Source organism: Gorilla gorilla, chromosome 4 (genome assembly GCF_029281585.2).
Source record: "Gorilla gorilla gorilla isolate KB3781 chromosome 4, NHGRI_mGorGor1-v2.1_pri, whole genome shotgun sequence".
Classification (NCBI taxonomy): Eukaryota; Metazoa; Chordata; class Mammalia; order Primates; family Hominidae; genus Gorilla; species Gorilla gorilla.
Genome location: NC_073228.2, coordinates 142343277 through 142359347, shown reverse-complemented (window position 1 = coordinate 142359347; position 16071 = coordinate 142343277). Strand labels below are relative to the sequence as shown.

At 54.7% G+C, this 16071-nt stretch overlaps 1 long non-coding RNA gene across 1 annotated transcript; it reads right to left on the bottom strand.

Annotated features, from left to right (window-relative positions):
• Nucleotides 1–7451: 7451 nt before the first annotated feature.
• On the bottom strand, nt 7452–15303 carry LOC129533904 (uncharacterized). Its single transcript, XR_008680300.2, has 4 exons — nt 15236–15303; nt 12301–12370; nt 9209–9319; nt 7452–7699 (listed from the first exon to the last, which is right to left on the bottom strand). It is a non-coding gene; the product is annotated as an uncharacterized lncRNA (long non-coding RNA).
• Nucleotides 15304–16071: the final 768 nt, after the last annotated feature.

Below are 16071 nucleotides of genomic sequence, written 5' to 3'. Positions count from 1 at the left end.
GCCCCCGCCCCTCCCTCCGCCTTCTTCCCTCCTCCCAGAGCCGGAAGCGGCCGGGCCATATCGGGCCACTCCAAATAAGGCGCTGCCCAAATAAGGGTTGTTCCGGCGGGGGATCCTTCCTGCTCCTTATATGGCATTTCCGGGTCGCAGCTGGTTGCTCCCTCGCTCCCTCCCTCCTCCCTGGTTCCAAGCCGGGAGCCCGAGCGCTCGCGGGATCCGGGGACGCCCAGGCGGGGAGGGCTCGGGGCGTGTGGCGCTGGGCGCGCAGCTGCTCAGGCGGCTCCTAGGCGTGAACTAGGCTGGGGAAGCCCAGACCCAGAGCGGGGGCGAGGGCGAGTCGGGCCGGGGTTCTATCGCTGTCATCCAGGGCCCGCCCGCCCACCTCAGGGACCGTGAGAGCGAGCCGGGAGTGCGGGGGAGGAGCGGCTGGGCCCGCCTGGGCAGGGGCCGCCCAGGAGAGGCGGGGCCTTGACCCCGGGCCTCGACCTATGGCACGGTGTCTTTCCGGGTGTCGCTGGGAAACTGAGGATAGGAAGTCACGGCCACTTGGTTCTTGGGACACTGTATAGCAGTGAGCTGCCTTGCCTCTGCCACCTGTCGGTGGGATGGGGCTGCTGGTGCCTGGGGTCCCCTGTGCTCCTCCGGAACCGAAAGGCTGTTCCCTAGTCCCCGCCGGCAAAGAGCCCACCTTTGGGGGACCGAAGTGGGGAAGCTGATTGCCCCAAGAGAGACCTGATTCCTGTTCTCACCAGGAGATAATGGTCCTTGTGGTGAGGGGTCACTTTCCCCCCTTTATCCAGTCCAGGTGGAGGGCCGGCCCACACTGCGGGAATCCGAAAGTGGGGCTTCCCTATGGGCTATCTGGGGACCCCGGGCTGGGCGCGAAGAGAGGACCGGCTTGGCGGCTCGGTGCTGCCCCCTGGAGGTTCCCTCTCCACTCCCAGCCCCGGACTCCGGCCGCGCGGGCTCTTCCGCCGCCTCCTCGCTCCCCCTCCCGGATGCGGCGCTGGGCGCGGAGCCAGGCCGGGGGAGCCTTCGACGCAGTGAGCACGAACTGAGCAGGCGCTGCAGCCCGGGCTCCCCCTGCAGTCCCTGGGGAGCCGTCACTGCCGAGGCGCCCAGACTCCGGGATAACACTCCTCACCCCGAGCCTGGCCAAGGCGAGGGGGAGAAGGAAGCAGGGGGTGGGTGGTGGCGGGGGAGAACGATTCCCGCAGGTCTCCCTGGGGCCGAACGCGAACAGGGAAGCCCTCCCCGCCCCCACGACGCAGTCAATTGCGCACCCCAAAGGGAACAGGGATTCCGGGAAGGGAAGGCTCCTCCTGCTCTAGCTCTGAATCCAGAGGAGGTGCTGTTTTTTTCTGGATTTAAAAAGAAAGCAGAAAGAGAATGTGGGGAAGGAGGGTGCTTGACGACACCGAGAGGGAAGGGAGGAGGTGAGGGCCTCTGTGAACCCCAACAGCCTCTGGAGGTCGGGGTCAGGGGGATTAGGTGGGGGAGGGTGTAACTTTCTTGGACTTAATCCCTCTGTGGCTGTCCCCCCTCCAAACATGTTTTCTTATAAAAACCAACTTAATGAACCAGGACTCCCTCGTCTCGGAGCCTGCCGTCTCAAGTCCGCTGGGGAGGTGGGGGGCTCACTCCCACTGTCTACCGAGTTGTCCACTGGGGCAGGAGTGATTCGCCTCTCAGAGGACTCCTGCCGCAAGGGCAGGAAGGCCAGGCTGTTGCAGCGCAGATGGTCTTGTGTCTGAATGTCCATTTTGCCACTCCCTGGTAGGGTACCTTAGCCAAATTTTTTTTTTTAATGTTTTTATTCTTTCTGAGACGGGGTCTCACGCTGGCACCCAGGTTGGAGTGCAGTGGCGCGAGCTCACTGCAACCTCCGCCTCCCAGGCTCAAGTGATCCTCCAGCCTCCTCCTCTCGAATAGCTTGGACTACAGGTGCCTGCCACCATGCCTGGCTTTTACTTTTTTTTTTTTTTTTTTTTGTATTTTCGTAGAGAGGGGTTTCACCGTGTTGCCCAGGCTGGTCTTGAACTCTTGAGCTCAAGCCATTCACCCACTTCGGCCTCCCAAAGTGCTGGGATTCCAGGTGTGAGCCACAGCACCCAGCCAGCCAAGCTTTTTGTTTACTTGTTTGTTTTTGCTTTTTTTAAGACAGAGTCTCCCTGTGTCACCCAGGCTGAGTGCAATGGGGCGATTTTGGCTCACTGCGACCTCCGCCTCCTGGGTTCAAGCTATTTTCCTGCCTCAGCCTCCCTAGTAGCTGGGACCACAGGTGCACCCCACCACACCTGGCTAATTTTTGTATTTTTAGTAGAGACCAGGTTTCACCATGTTGGCCAGCCTGATCTTGAACTCCTGATCTCAGGTGATCCACCTGCCTTGGCCTCCCAAAGTGCTGGTATTATAGGCGTGAGCCACCGTGCCCAGCCAGCCACGCTTTTTGTGTCTCACTTTCTTCAACTGTAAAATGGGGCTAATGTTAATAATACCCACATGGGGCCGGGCACAGTGGCTCATGCCTGTAATCCCAGCACTTTGGGAGGCCGAGGCAGGCGGATCATGAGATCAGGAGATCGAGACCATCCTGGCTAACACGGTGAAACCCCGTCTCTACTAAAAATACAAAAAAATTAGCCGGGCATGGTGGTGGCCACCTGTAGTCCCAGCTAATCCGGAGGCTGAGGCAGGAGAATGGCGTGAACCCGGGAGGTGGGGCTTGCAGTGAGCCGAGATCACAACACTGCACTCAAGCCTGGGCGACAGAGCGAGACTGTGTCTCAAATAAATAAATAATAGTAATAATACCCACATGGGAGTATTGTTGTGAGGACTGAAATTTATGCGGGCTGCCATATGTCAAGTCCCAACGCACAGTACCTGCCTTGCAATTGGCATTCGACAAACAGTGGCTATTGTTCTTTTCAGAGGCTTTGGATCCATAGGGTCATCCACAGTTCACCCACCCATCCTCAGCCTCCAAGAAAACTCCAGTGACCCTTTTCTGGAAAGCTGTGCAGATGGGGAAAAACATACCAATCCTATCACAGGGGACATAATCCCTAAGAGTTGATCTGAATCCATCTTGCTGCAGTAGAACGTTTACTAGAGCAGCATTTTTCAACCTTGACTGTGCAGCAGAATCGCCTGTGGAGATCTGAAAAAGACAGGTTTTACCCTGGACCAGCTGCATCACAATCTTCCCGAGCTTGCGAGTGGCAGCACTGAGCCGAGGTATCGGCCTGGGATTCTTGTGCTGTCACTGGAGAGCCCCCCAGACTGGGAGAGAACATCCTCTGCCCCAGCCAGGGCAAACCTGTTCCCCGATGATTCTCCTGTGCAGCTCACCTAAGGTATTGTCAGGTTCTTGCTGAAGCTCAGCATGGGAAATTCTCATAGTCTACGTCTACATCTTTTGTTTTGCATGACCAACATCAATTCCCCTTTCTTTTTATTACTATTCCCCAGCCAGCAGTTTCCTTTGGGGAGCCACCCTAATCCATGTGATTGGGGGCAGATAGCCCCCACTCTACATCTATAAGTAGGTATGTTCCCTGGGCCTGGCCATCCACCCAGGGGTGGCCTAGCCTAGGAGTGGTTCATTTCCCTAGCTGTAGTGATTGAGTCAGGATGGGCACATGACCCAAACCAGGCCAATGAGAATCACTTTTTCCAGAACTCTTGGGAAAGGGAAATTCCCTTTCCCTGATGGTACTAAGCCAATAGGATGTAAGCCTGGAGGCCGTCTCGCCCACAGGCCTGGAGAGCCTGCCTGAGAATGAAGCCAATGCAGGGGAAGTCAGAGAGAAGAGACAGACATACAGAAGAGAGAGACAAACGTACAGAAGGTCCCTGGACTCAGCCTGAGCTTTTTAGTTATGCAGGCCAATGAATTCCTTTTTTATTGAATAAAATAAAACATCCTCAGTTAGTTTCTCTTACTCACAACCTAACCAGTTGAACACCCATTATCAACAACAATAAAAACTTCCCTGAGGACTAACTGCAGTCAAGGTTTGGGAATAAGATCCATGGCATAGGCCTTTGCCTTTAAGGAGCTTACAGCTGGGTAGAAGGGAGCCTGGATTCTATGTTACAAGAGAATAAAGAATAGAAAGGAAGCAGCCCTGTTAGCCAGCAAAACTCAGTGACACTAAGGGACATAGGAGATAAGAGGAGGGAGAGATTCCAGGGGGCTGGGAGACGGTCAGGGACAATGAAGAGATTTTGGAGGAGAAGGAACGTGAGAAAGCCCAAACTTTGTGGTGGGGAAGTGAGAAGCTGTTTCAGGCCAGGCTTGGGGGTGGGTTGGCCAGGAGCGCCCATGTGTGGTCTGTCTGGGGAAAATGAGGCTGGAAGGTGACGAAATGGGCTAGAGTAGAGAGATTTCCTCTTGGGAAGTAGCAGAAGGTAAAGTTAAATAAAACATTCATTCTTTTGAAAAGGTTTATTGCCCACTGTGTGTATTGGGTGCAGTGCTGAGTCTTAGAGATTCTGCCGTGAGGCTTTGCTCTCATGGAAAATACCATTTAGTGGGATAGACAGAAATAAACAGTTATGCAAATAAAAAGGATAATTTCAGATCATGGTGAGTGTGGCTGATATACTAGGAAGGTGAGGGAAAGGCATATTGGAGGAGGTGGCATTTATGCAGCGATAAAAGATAAAAAAGAGGAGAGGAAACTGACTGCATAGAGGGGTGTGGTGGGGAGAGCATTGCAGGCAGAGGGCCAGCCTTGCAAAGGCCTCAGGAGGGAAGGGAGTCTGGCTGTGATCTTTCTGGGGCCTCAGGTGAAGGTGTGGACAGCAAGAATTGTGCAGAGCCAAATGTACCAGTCCACCCCCTCTCTCCCTTGTTCTGTCCTCACAGCTCATAGAGAGGAGAAGGTGGCCCTTCCCAACCCTGCCCAGCCCCTGTGGTGTGAGCCCCTGGAAGGCAGCTTCCACCTAGGAACGGTGGGAGGAGCTGAGCTCAGAACCGTGTATGCTGCCCAGGCCTTAGCCTGTCATGAAAAGGGCTGAAAGTCACCTCCCTAGATAGGGTTATGCCGCTGACCTGGCTTCTCAGCCACAAGGCTGGGGCATCTGAGTCACCTCACTCCCCTCTGGCCTTATCTTTTGGCCAATGGCATACTTCTGTTTGCTGTGATTGTGGGGACAGGAAAGGGAGGAGACGGTGAAAAAATTGGCCCCTCCCGAGGAGCCAAATCTCAGTTGGGGCTAGTGAGCAACCCCACTTGTGACCAACAGCCCAGATGAAACAACCGGCCTGGGGCCTGCAGGAAACCATGTTGGAGGTAAGGAAGGCTCCGAGTCATTCTGCACCCTGGTCTAGGGGCCTACTGGGCCTCAAGGATGCTTAGGGATGACCTGGGGCTCTCAGACCTTTCTGGCCAAGTGACTGATACCAGAAGCCGGGGAAAAGGTAAGAGGCCCTCAGCTGATATCTGCACTTAGACCTTTCCTTGCAAACAGGAGAGGAGGAGGAGGCAGAGGGGAGAGAGAACTGAGCTTGCACAAGGCCGCTGAGGCTCCAGGAGAAAGCCAGTGGAACCATCCCATCTCCAACACCCGACCCAGGGCTGAGCCGGCTGCAGCTCTCAGAGGAAAACAAGCCCCTTTTTCCATTGCTGCTTCCTCCTCCCCAGCCCTGGGCTACGTCAGCACCCAAGTGCACTGTTCAGGCCGTGGTTTGCACGTGGCCAGCCCGGGGCTCAGGAAGTGACTCTCTTGGGGTTTGTCTGGGGCACCTGTCACACTTTCCGACCGACTTTCCAACCGAAGGCTGATGGGCCTTGAATGGGTCTGGGGCAGTTCTGCTCCTACCCCAGGGAGGGCTTTGAGGGGTGAGAAGAAACCTGAGGAGGCCAGGCATGAGATGGGACAGAAAGTGCCCTGAGGGGGTGGGTGAGAGGGGGCAGCATGAGGAAGACAAGGGAGAGAGAGGGAGGATCGTCCTGGAGTGCTGAAGTGTGAGCCGTCTCATCTACTCATTCAAGATGCCAGAGGACAGCCCTGGGTCTCGTGCTAGGTGAAGGGCCGTGCAGTGTGATGCTGAGGTCTGAGGCGCAGGGCGTCTGAAGAGGGTGCCTGGCGTGCTCTGGACGGGATCTAGGGGCTGCAGGGAAGAGATCACAGAGGATTGAGCCCCTGGTGACGGGGGTGGGGGGGTCCTGCCTGGGAGAGTTGGGGTCTGGGCTCCTGTCCCCAGAGGCTGCCTGGGGAGTGATGCACCAGGCAGAGTCAGGTTAGGCCTACAATGGAAGACCTTGGGGCATCAGCACTTGGGAGGGACACAGTCTGTACTCGGGGGCAGGGGTCTGTAAAGGGAAGAGGGAGTGGGTGGAAGTGGGTGTTCTCTGTCCCGCAGTGCCCTGCAGATGCAGAACAAGGCTGCTGCCCTTGGACATCCATCCCTCTGCTCTGTGCTGGCCAGTCTCTCTCCCAGGCCTGAGGCTGGCGGGACCCTGGGCTCAGAGGACAATCCAGCCTCTGGTGGTTTCTTTGCTACCCCTACCCCCAGCTGAGTGTGCAGTAAAGCCAGCCGGCTGCAGAAATCTCTGGAAGCTCGTTGGGCAGGAGAGGGAGGGGAGCATTACATAAGAGCCCACTGATGTGCAGGAAGTCGAGAGCAGCCTTTAGATTAGAAAGGCAGCGTTTCCACCCAGCCCAGAAAGGCAGGAATAGCAACGGCGGTTATTTCTGGCCCCTTACCACCGCCCAGCGCCGGGGCTGCTCAGCTTCTTGGTGGGTGAGCTTGGGTCCTGCAGACCTTGGTGCGGGGGATGGGGAGGGAGGGGGCAGGCAGCCCCTGGGGTCACCCCACTCTGGCACCGGCTTCACCTCCAACTTCCACTCCAACAAACACCAGGATGCAGGAAAAACAGCAATAATATCTATTCTGCTTGCTTCCACTGATTTTCCTTAATCTCTGGATACATTCTCTACCTCCGCCCTCACCCCAATACACGTTAACCATGTGACAGGCTCTGTGCTAAACACTTGATGGGCGTTTGTCCTCACAGTGCCTTATGAGGCAGGTGCCATCCTCACCCCCATCTCACTGATGAGGAAACGTACTCAAAGAGGGCAGGCGATTTGCTCCAGGGCACAGAGCTGCCCACTGGTGGAGCCAGGATTCCAATGCAGACAGCCTGGCTTCAGAGCCCTCCGGCTGAACCCCAGCTCCTACCAAGAACTCTTCTGTGGGACCCCAGAATGAATCAGATGAAGCTTTCACTTTCACCCTGCAGGGTTCTTGAGTCAAGTCCGGTAGGGGAGACAGACATACGAACGGGTCACTTAAATTCATCCATTCAGCAAGTATTTATCAAACATCATTTCTGCTCTAGGCATTAAAGATGCAAAGAGTGGTAAGGAGGGTCCCCCTCTTTGGCAGCTCACAGCCCAGTGGGGGAGACAGACGTTAAGAAGCACTTGGAGCAGTGTGACACACGCTGTCATGGGGGAAGCACAGCGAATGCGGGGGCCCTGATCCAGCTCCCACCCCCTGAAGTGCTTCCCAGGCAGTCAGACAGCCAACTTGTCATTTAAAAAATCATCGCAGGAGGCTGTGGGGGGCACAGGGAGGGCAGATGGTGAGACCGGCAGGCACCCATGCAATGGTCCAGGAGAGAGGGTGGGGTCTGGATGCATCAGCACCGGCTATCACAGGGGCTCCTGCAGGGGCCTCCTAGGTAGAGACAGAAAGACAGCCAGAAAAGCTGACACCCACGCCGACTGACAAGCTGCCCAGCCCAAAGGAGCATCCATCTCCCCGGGTACAGTGGCAGCAGGGTGGTTGGGAGGCTGATGGAAGGGCCCTGTCATTTTTCCTTCCTCCAACCATCTTCCTATCAACTCCCTCCATATGGGAACCCTGTTTTAAGCCACAGTCAACATGCGTGAGTGAGAAGGAAGCTGGTGCCCAGCACAGGAGAGAGAGAGTGCTTCCATCCACGATCATGCTGACAAATAGCCATAAGGGCAGGAGGGTCTGCTCCTGTCCCTAGGAACATCCTCAGAAAGGTCTCAGCTATACTCCCGGCAGAGGCAGCACTTCTCTTCCTAAAAGCAGGCACAGGAAGGGGTCTAGAACTTACAGGATCCAGTTTCCCTCTGGTCCAGTTGCAGAGAGGGCTGTTGTGGCAGGACACAACTGTATTTTTTTTTTTTTTTTTTTGAGACAGAGTCTCGCTCTGTCGTCTAAGCTGGAGTGCAACGGCGCGATCTTGGCTCACTGTAAGCTCCACCTCCCGGGTTCACGCTATTCTCTTGCCTCAGCCTCCTAAGTAGCTGGGACTACAGGCATGTGCCACCACGCCGGGCTTATTTTGTATTTTTAGTAGAGACGGGGTTTCTCCATGTTGGGCAGGCTGGTCTCAAACTCCCGACCTCAGATGATCCGCCCACCTTGGCCTCCCAAAGTGTTGGGATTACAGGCGTGAGCCACAGTGCCTGGCCTAAAATTTTAATTATTAATGTTTATATTTTATTGTAAAATACACAAAAATTTACAATTTGAACCATTTTAAGTGTACAATTCAGTGGCACTAAGTACATTCACACTGTTGTACAACTATCACCACTGTCCTTTTCAGAACTTTCTCATCATCCCAAACAGAAACTCTGCACCCTTTAAATAACTCCTTGTTCCTTCCTCCCTGCAATCCCTGCTTTTTTTTTTTTTTTGAGATGGAGTCTCACTCTGTTGCCCAGGCTGGAGTGCAGTGGCATGATCTCTGCTCACTTCAATCTCTGCCTCCCAGGCTCAAGCGATTCTCCTGCCTCAGCTTCCTGAGTAGCTGAGTCTACAGGTGTGCACCACAACGCCCAGCTAATTTTTGTATTTTTAGTAGTGATAGGGTTTTGCCGTGTTGGCCAGGCTGGTCCCAAACTCCTGGCCTCAAGTGATCCGCCCGCCTTGGCCTCCCAAGGTGCTGGGATTAAAGGTATGAGCTATCATGCCCGGCTGCCTGCTAATCTCTATTACAGTTCCTGTCTGTATGGATTTCACTATTCTAGGTATTCATGTAAGCGCAATCATACAATATTTGTCCTTTTGTGTCTGGCTTATTTCACCTGCCATAATGTTTTCAGGGCTTATCCATGCTGTAGCATGTGTCAAAATCCCATTCCTTCTTAAGGATGTATCATGTTCCATTGTATATATATATATACCACATTTTGTTTATCCACTTACCGACTGATGAACGGAGGTTGTTTCCACCTCTTGGTGACTGGGAATAATGCTGCTGTGAACATTGATGTGGAAATATCTGTTTGTGGACTCAGGGTTCTAATTCATCATAACCTGTAGCTCTCACAAGGGGAATCAAAGTCAGATTTAAGAAAGACCTCATGGTTTCCTACTACCAGTGACCAAAGTAGCAACATCTCCCTCTCTGGGTAGCTTTAATATTCAGAGACTCCCCTGCTGCCCCTCATCACACCCTCTCCAGATGGAGATAATGCCGGGAAGGGTTGCCCTGCTGGAGGAAAGAGGCTTTAAGGGCCACCCTGGGGTCAGAGCTCTGGGTGGTTTACTTTTAGGAGCTGGGTGGTGGGGCTTTCATTGTTTTCCCTTGGGCTCTGGTACATTTGCCACCACACTCCAACCCCAGACCCTGCTTTCTCTTTCTCCTTTCCCTGGCAACATCCAGGCTGTCTCACTTTTTCTCTCCCAGGCTAAATCGAGAGTGTGAAGCTGCTCTTCTTCCCAATTTAGCATTTGAATTAAAGTGAGAACTGAATGTGGCTGGAAAGCTGACTCCCATCTGTGTGTGAGAGAGAGAAAAGGAGCACAAGTGAGCGTGGGCACACGCTGGGGCAGCCAGGGCAAGGGCAGCCGATCCGGGCAGCTCTTGTTTAGCGCAGACACTCATCCTCGGGCGTAGGCAACAGCTCAGCTGAGAGACACTGAAGTTTGAAGGTTGCTGTTTTTCCAGGAGGGGAAGATTGCTGCAGGGGCATCCTTGTAACATTCCACACAAATGTGCCAAGTGTTTATCGTGTGCCAGGCCCCGTGCTGGAGATGCTGGGCAAACACTGGGGAGCCAGCTGGGCCTATTGTCTATGCCCCAGCCTTCAGGCTGGTGGATAAACAGACTGGGAAGCAGGCAATGGGCACACAGGGCAATGCGTGCTGTCAGGGGGAAAGGACAGGTATGTCAGGGGCCTGGAGGGGCATCTGACGACTTGGCAGTGGGGTGGAGGAGTCACTTTGAGCTGAGACTCGAAGCACACACAGGAGCTGACCAGGTGAAGCAGGTAAACAAGGGTGCTTCAGGCAGAAGGAAATGTGCATGCAAAGATTTGAGTGGGGCGGGCGCGGTGGCTCACGCCTGTAATCCCAACACTTTGGGAGGCCGAGGCAGGAGGATCCCTTGAGCTCAGGAGTTTGAGACCAGCCTGGACAACATAGGGCAACCCCTGTCTCTACAAAAAATCATTTTAAAAAATTGGCCAGATGTATGCCATCGACCTCATGCTGAAGTGGGACAACCATCCAGATGGAAAGCGGGTGATGCAGCTGCAGATCCTGGAGGTGAACTTCAACCCTGACTGCAAGCGAGCAGTACCATCTGCAGGTACCATCTCTCCTTCTTCAACAATGTCTTCAGCACCTTGTTTCTGGACCAGCCCAGTGACTGTCATGTCGCCTGCCTTGTCTAGGCACTTGCCGTCCCAGAAACCTATGCTTGGGGCAGGATTCCAACCTCAGTTCTCTGAGCTGCTTCTGTGAAGGCCCCCACGCCCCTCCCCACACCGGCTCTGGGCACAGCCTCAGCTCCAGGCCTCTGTCCTCCTGAGTCATCCTCCCGGCCTGACACTCTGGGAGCACAGCATCCTCCTCCCACCTGTGGGTCAGAGCAGGACAGTGCTGGTGTCCCCAGGACTGAGCACCGCCCCAGGGCCTGTCCTCACCCCTCACGACCATCCATGCACTGATGAGTCTCTGGCTTAGCCAAGGGCTTCATTCCTGGCATGCAGAGTTTGTTCCCAGCTGCTGTGTTTCCAGGGGGTGCTGCGGAAAGGGTTCCGTGGAGCAAGACAAGGTGTCCTCGGGAGCAGGATTCCACAGGGAAGCGTTTGGGAGCCCTGTGTCGCACGGAGCAAGCGGGTTTCTCTTCCAGGGTCTCTGCTCTTATGTATCAGGACAACCCGGGGACGGGTGTGGGGCCCCACAGTGTGCCCACAGGGCTCTATGTGACAGGTGCCCAGGAACAGCCTGAGGCCACCGCCCAGCAAGCCCACCTTATCACCCATCTCCAGCTCACCCAGAACCTTCACCAGCAAACCTCCCGCTGAGGTCCCGGCAGGAGGCCACCGTCTTCTGTTACTGTTTCCTTTTCCATTTGCTGAAGGTCACAGACCCTGACAGGAAAGTCAGTCCATGTCTTCCCAGTGGTTGCCCTGTTCGCCAGGCACTCCGCAGGGTCCCGCCCTCCTCTGAGATGGGCCAGGATCTTCCAGTGAGGGGGGCCTGGGGCTGGGGCTGACTGTGGACGGCAGAGCGCCAGGCAGAAAAGGATTCCAAGGAGAACTTCAGGTTAAAGTCAGATGCCACCTACCAGCATCTACAGTCAAAGTGTTCGTTTTTTCTTATTTTTTAATGTATGGGAGAAAAATGTAACATTCCAGTTTTCTTTTTTTTTGAGACAGAGTCTCACTCTGTTGCCCAGGCTGGAGTGCAGTGGTGCAGTGGCGCGATCTCGGCTCACTGCAACCTCCGCCTTCTGGGTTCAAGCGATTCTCCTGCCTCAGCCTCCTGAGTAGCTAGGGATTACAGGCATGCATCACCACACCCAGCTAATTTTTGTATTTTTAGTAGAGACAGGTTTCACCATGTTGGTCAGGCTGGTCTCGAACTCTTGACCTCGTGATCTGCCAGCCTCGGCCTCCCAAAGTGCTGGGATTACAGGCATGAGCCACCACGCCTGGCCTAGTCCTTTTCTAATTGTGTTTCTGAAATATGGAGTCAGCTGCCAACGTTTCTTGTGTGGCTGCAGTGTGCCTGGGCCAGGCTCACGGGCAGTGGGTGGGCCTAACTCCCCAGGCAGGCAGGAGCTGCTTCCAGAGCCTTCCAGCATGCGGGAGGGCAGGGCTAGGCATGGCGGTGTCTCATCTTTGAAATTAAGAACAATCTTTCTTGTAGCAAACTGCACCTGATGATGCTGCCGCCCCTCTCTGTGTTGTCTGGGCCCCTGTTTACAAGAACCCCTCGCCCTTCCTGGGGGGAGCTGCGCTCTAGCCCCTGGGGGGCCTGTTGCAGGGACAGGGTGGGCCCCTCACCTTTGGTGGCTCCTGGAGAGCTGTTGACATGCAGTCCTCCTCACTTGGTTCGTGCTGCAATAAAGGCCATCTTCTCTCAAAAAAAAAAAAAAAAAAAAAAAAAAAATTGGCCAGGCGTGGTGGTGTGTGCCTGTGGTCCCAGATACTTGGGAGGCTAAGGTGGGAGGATTGCTTGAACCCAGGAGGTTGAGGCTGCAGTAAGCCGTGATTGTGCCATTGCACTCTAGTGTAGGCAATGAAGCAAGAAAGACCCTGTGTCTCCAGGAAAAAAAAAAAAAAGATTTGAGGCCAGGCACGGTGGCTCACATCTGTAATCCCAGCACTTTGGGAGGCCGAGGCAGGCAGATCATTTGAGGTCAGGAGATTGAGACCAGCCTGGCCAACATGGTGAAACCCTGACTCTACTAAAAATACAAAAATTAGCCAGGCATGGTGGCGCGCACCTGTAGTTCCAGCTACTTGGAAGGCTGAGGCAGGAGAATCTCTTGAACCCAGGAGGTGGAGGTTGCAGTGAGCTGAGATCATGCCATTGCACTCCAGCTGGGTGACAGAGAAAGACTGTCTCAAAAAAAAAAAAAAAAAAATAGATTTGAGCGGTCATGGCTTCTGCAGAGCAGGGAACTGGTACTGGGTAAGTTGGGCTCCAGAGTTTCAATGCTCCTCCTCTCCACCTCCTTGTCCTTCCCACTCCTCCCCTTCTTCCAGGAGAACAAAACCAGGTGAGAGTGACCTGGGCTCGAGGAGTCTAGGAGCACACAAATGTCCTCTGCTTGACTCCAAATAATCCAGGAGCGGGCAGGGAGGCTGCAGTCTTATTCTGAGTTGGCCACCCAGAAAGCTGGACCTGGCAGGCCCAGGATGGACATGGAACAGAGGAAATGGGATCTCAATCACACCGTGGGAAATTGAGGTATCAGGAAGGCTTCTACCTGGCTTAGCTTACTCCACCCTTCCTGGGTTGGAGGTGCTAACTGAGGTGATCTCTGGGGGATACTTCCTTTTCTTAGTTGATGGGACTGAATCATGATTCTGGCTGAGATGGGAATGGGGTGAAGTCTTGGCAAAGAAAGACCCTCTGTTGGCCAAGACAGGAATGAGCTGTCTGGAGGACCATGCATTTCCCTGTCAGGAAAATGACAGGCACAGACAGTTAAGGGATGCTGGTGTAAAACTCACCATTAATATTTCAAGCAGCATTATTTATTGATCACCTTTCTGGCTGGGACAAAAGGAGAGGGTAATTCATAGGGGATGCAGGGCTGGTAGGGTCAACTTGGGAAAAAGGTCAGGGAAAGGTAGATCATTGAGGAGCCTCACCCCCAGCCCCTGCAAGAATACTATGGGATTCCAGGATGTGGAGACTAGGGACTTTTATTTATTATCTTTTTCTTTTATTTTTTACTTTTCTTTTTTTTTGAGATGGAGTCTCACATCGTCGCCTGGGCTGGAGTTAATGGCGCAATCTCAGCTCACTGCAACCTCCGCCTCCCGAGTTCAAGCGATTCTCCTGCCTCAGCCTCCAAGTAGCTGGGATTACAGGTGTCTGCCACCATGCCACGCCTGGCCTGACTTTGTCTTTTTCAACTCCATAGTACCCCAGATGAAAATACAGGGAGGGTCAGGTGGCACCTGGAGCAGGCCTGGGACTGCCACTGTGGCCATCAGGGAGACCATATCCAGGGAATGCCACAGCTATATGAGCTTCCCTGCCTCTGGACCCAACTTCTCCTTCCTACCTCCCCGCCCCAGTTCCCCATCCCTTGCTGCCTCAGGGGTCCCTCTCCCCTCTTGACCCTGAATTCAGCTCCAGCAGCCTCTCTAGATGCCATTTCAGAAGCCCAGGTTGGGGCCAAGTGCGGTGGCTCACGTCTTTAATCCCAGCACTTCAGGAGGTGGGCAGATCACTTGAGGCCAGGAGTTCGAGACCAGCCTGGCCAACATGGCAAAATCCCATCTCTATTAAAAAGGAAAAAAAGGCTGGGCACGGTGGCTCACGCCTGTAATTCCAGCACTTCGGGAGGCCGAGGCGGGCGGATCACGAGGTCAAGAGATCGAGACCATCCTGGCTAACACGATGAAACCCCGTCTTCACTAAAAATACAAAAAATTCTCCGGGCGTTGTGGCGGGTGTCTGTAGTCCCAGCTACTCCGGAGTCTGAGGCAGGAGAATGGCGTGAGCCCAGGAGGTGGAGCTTGCAGCGAGCCGAGATCGCGCCACTGCACTCCAGCCTGGGCGACAGAGCTCCGAGACTCTGTCTCAAAAAAAAAAAAAAAAAAAAAAATCATCCCAGAGTGAGCTTGGCAATTTATCTGTTCGGGGGAGGGTGCTGGGTGCTGGAACCTCACTGCAAGTGGGGGGCTTCTTCTAGGTCTGACCATCTCCTGGGGCAGTATGTGTGCACACAGACTGGGCTTAGGGGGAGACTGCTGGAGAACCCACAGCTGTCCTGTTCACCCACAAGAGTGCTTTCTTCATGAACCTCCAACTCCAGGGAGCGGAGGACGAGGCACTCTGCTCACCAAACCTGGAGCCTACTAGCCACGGGAGAGGATTGTCCGCGGGGCCGGGGAATCCCACATAGGGAGGCAGCTGCGCCACCTAGTGGGCTTTTCCATCCTCGCAGGCATCCCTCTCACCCCTCGCCGCCTCCAGCCTGGATATGGCACCGTTTCAGGCAGGACACACACAAAAGCCGCTGTCCGGTAAGGACAGGAGATGCCCTCCTCCTCCCGACGGACCTGACCCAGCTCAGAGAGGGAGAAACTGGGGGGATGTGGGAGGGGGGTGATCGTGCACTGGAGGAAATTGAAGATAGTGGGGAAGCCAGGAGGGGCTTTGGGCCTGCAAACAGCCTCTCCCTGTCATTCTGGATGCCACAGATATGGGGACCATGGCTCAGAGCCCCCAAGGCCCTCCCTCCTGTGCCCGCCGTACCTCCCTCCAGGCCAAGCAAAGCTGGGCTCAGCTCTGCCGATCAAGGGAGAGCTGGCAGAGGCTGGATGGAGCTGCTGGCTTTCCTCTGACGTCACAGCCTGGAAATCCCATTTTAAGCAGGTTCTCTGGGTGTAGGGCACCCACAAGAAAGGGAGGGGGGGCCAGCTGAAGAAGCTAGAGACCTGAGGCTGTTATAGTCAGGTACCTCAGGCCTGGAGGGCTGCCCAGCGATCCCAATGAGGCCTGGGCATGGGACCCAGCGCTAGCCTGCCCCAGTCCCTACCCAAAGCTAATACCTCTCAAAGGCTCCTGGGGACCCAGGCAGTGATCGAGCACCCTCCACATAGCGCTGGCCATCCACCTATTTCCGACATCTCTTTCCCACTACCCTGGCTTGGAGAGATCTACGGAGGCAGAGGGGAAAGGGGAGAGGGGAGATTGTCCCAGGGAATGAGGGGACAGCAAGGGGTCACCTAGGCCCAGATGTGTGCCACCAGCCAGCCTCTTTCCCAGGAGCCTTTCCACCCATTCTTCTTGTCACCCTCCATCTCGTCTCTCCTCTGCACCACAGGGGGCAGGCCCTGTGCCCAGAGTTCTAGAAGCCTGAATGTTTCCATAGCAACAAACCAATGAGCTTGGAAATCTGAGCATGTTCCTGTGGACACAGGGAACCCCTGATGTGCACGGAGAGCTTGACAATGCAGAATCTGGATGTGACCTGCCTAGCCACCAGTCACTGTAGATGTGAGCATGCTCCTGAGTGTGAGCCAGTGTGTGTGTTTGTGTGTGTGTGGTATGCAGCAAATGAGATTTAGGTTAAAGAGCGCCTAACCTGG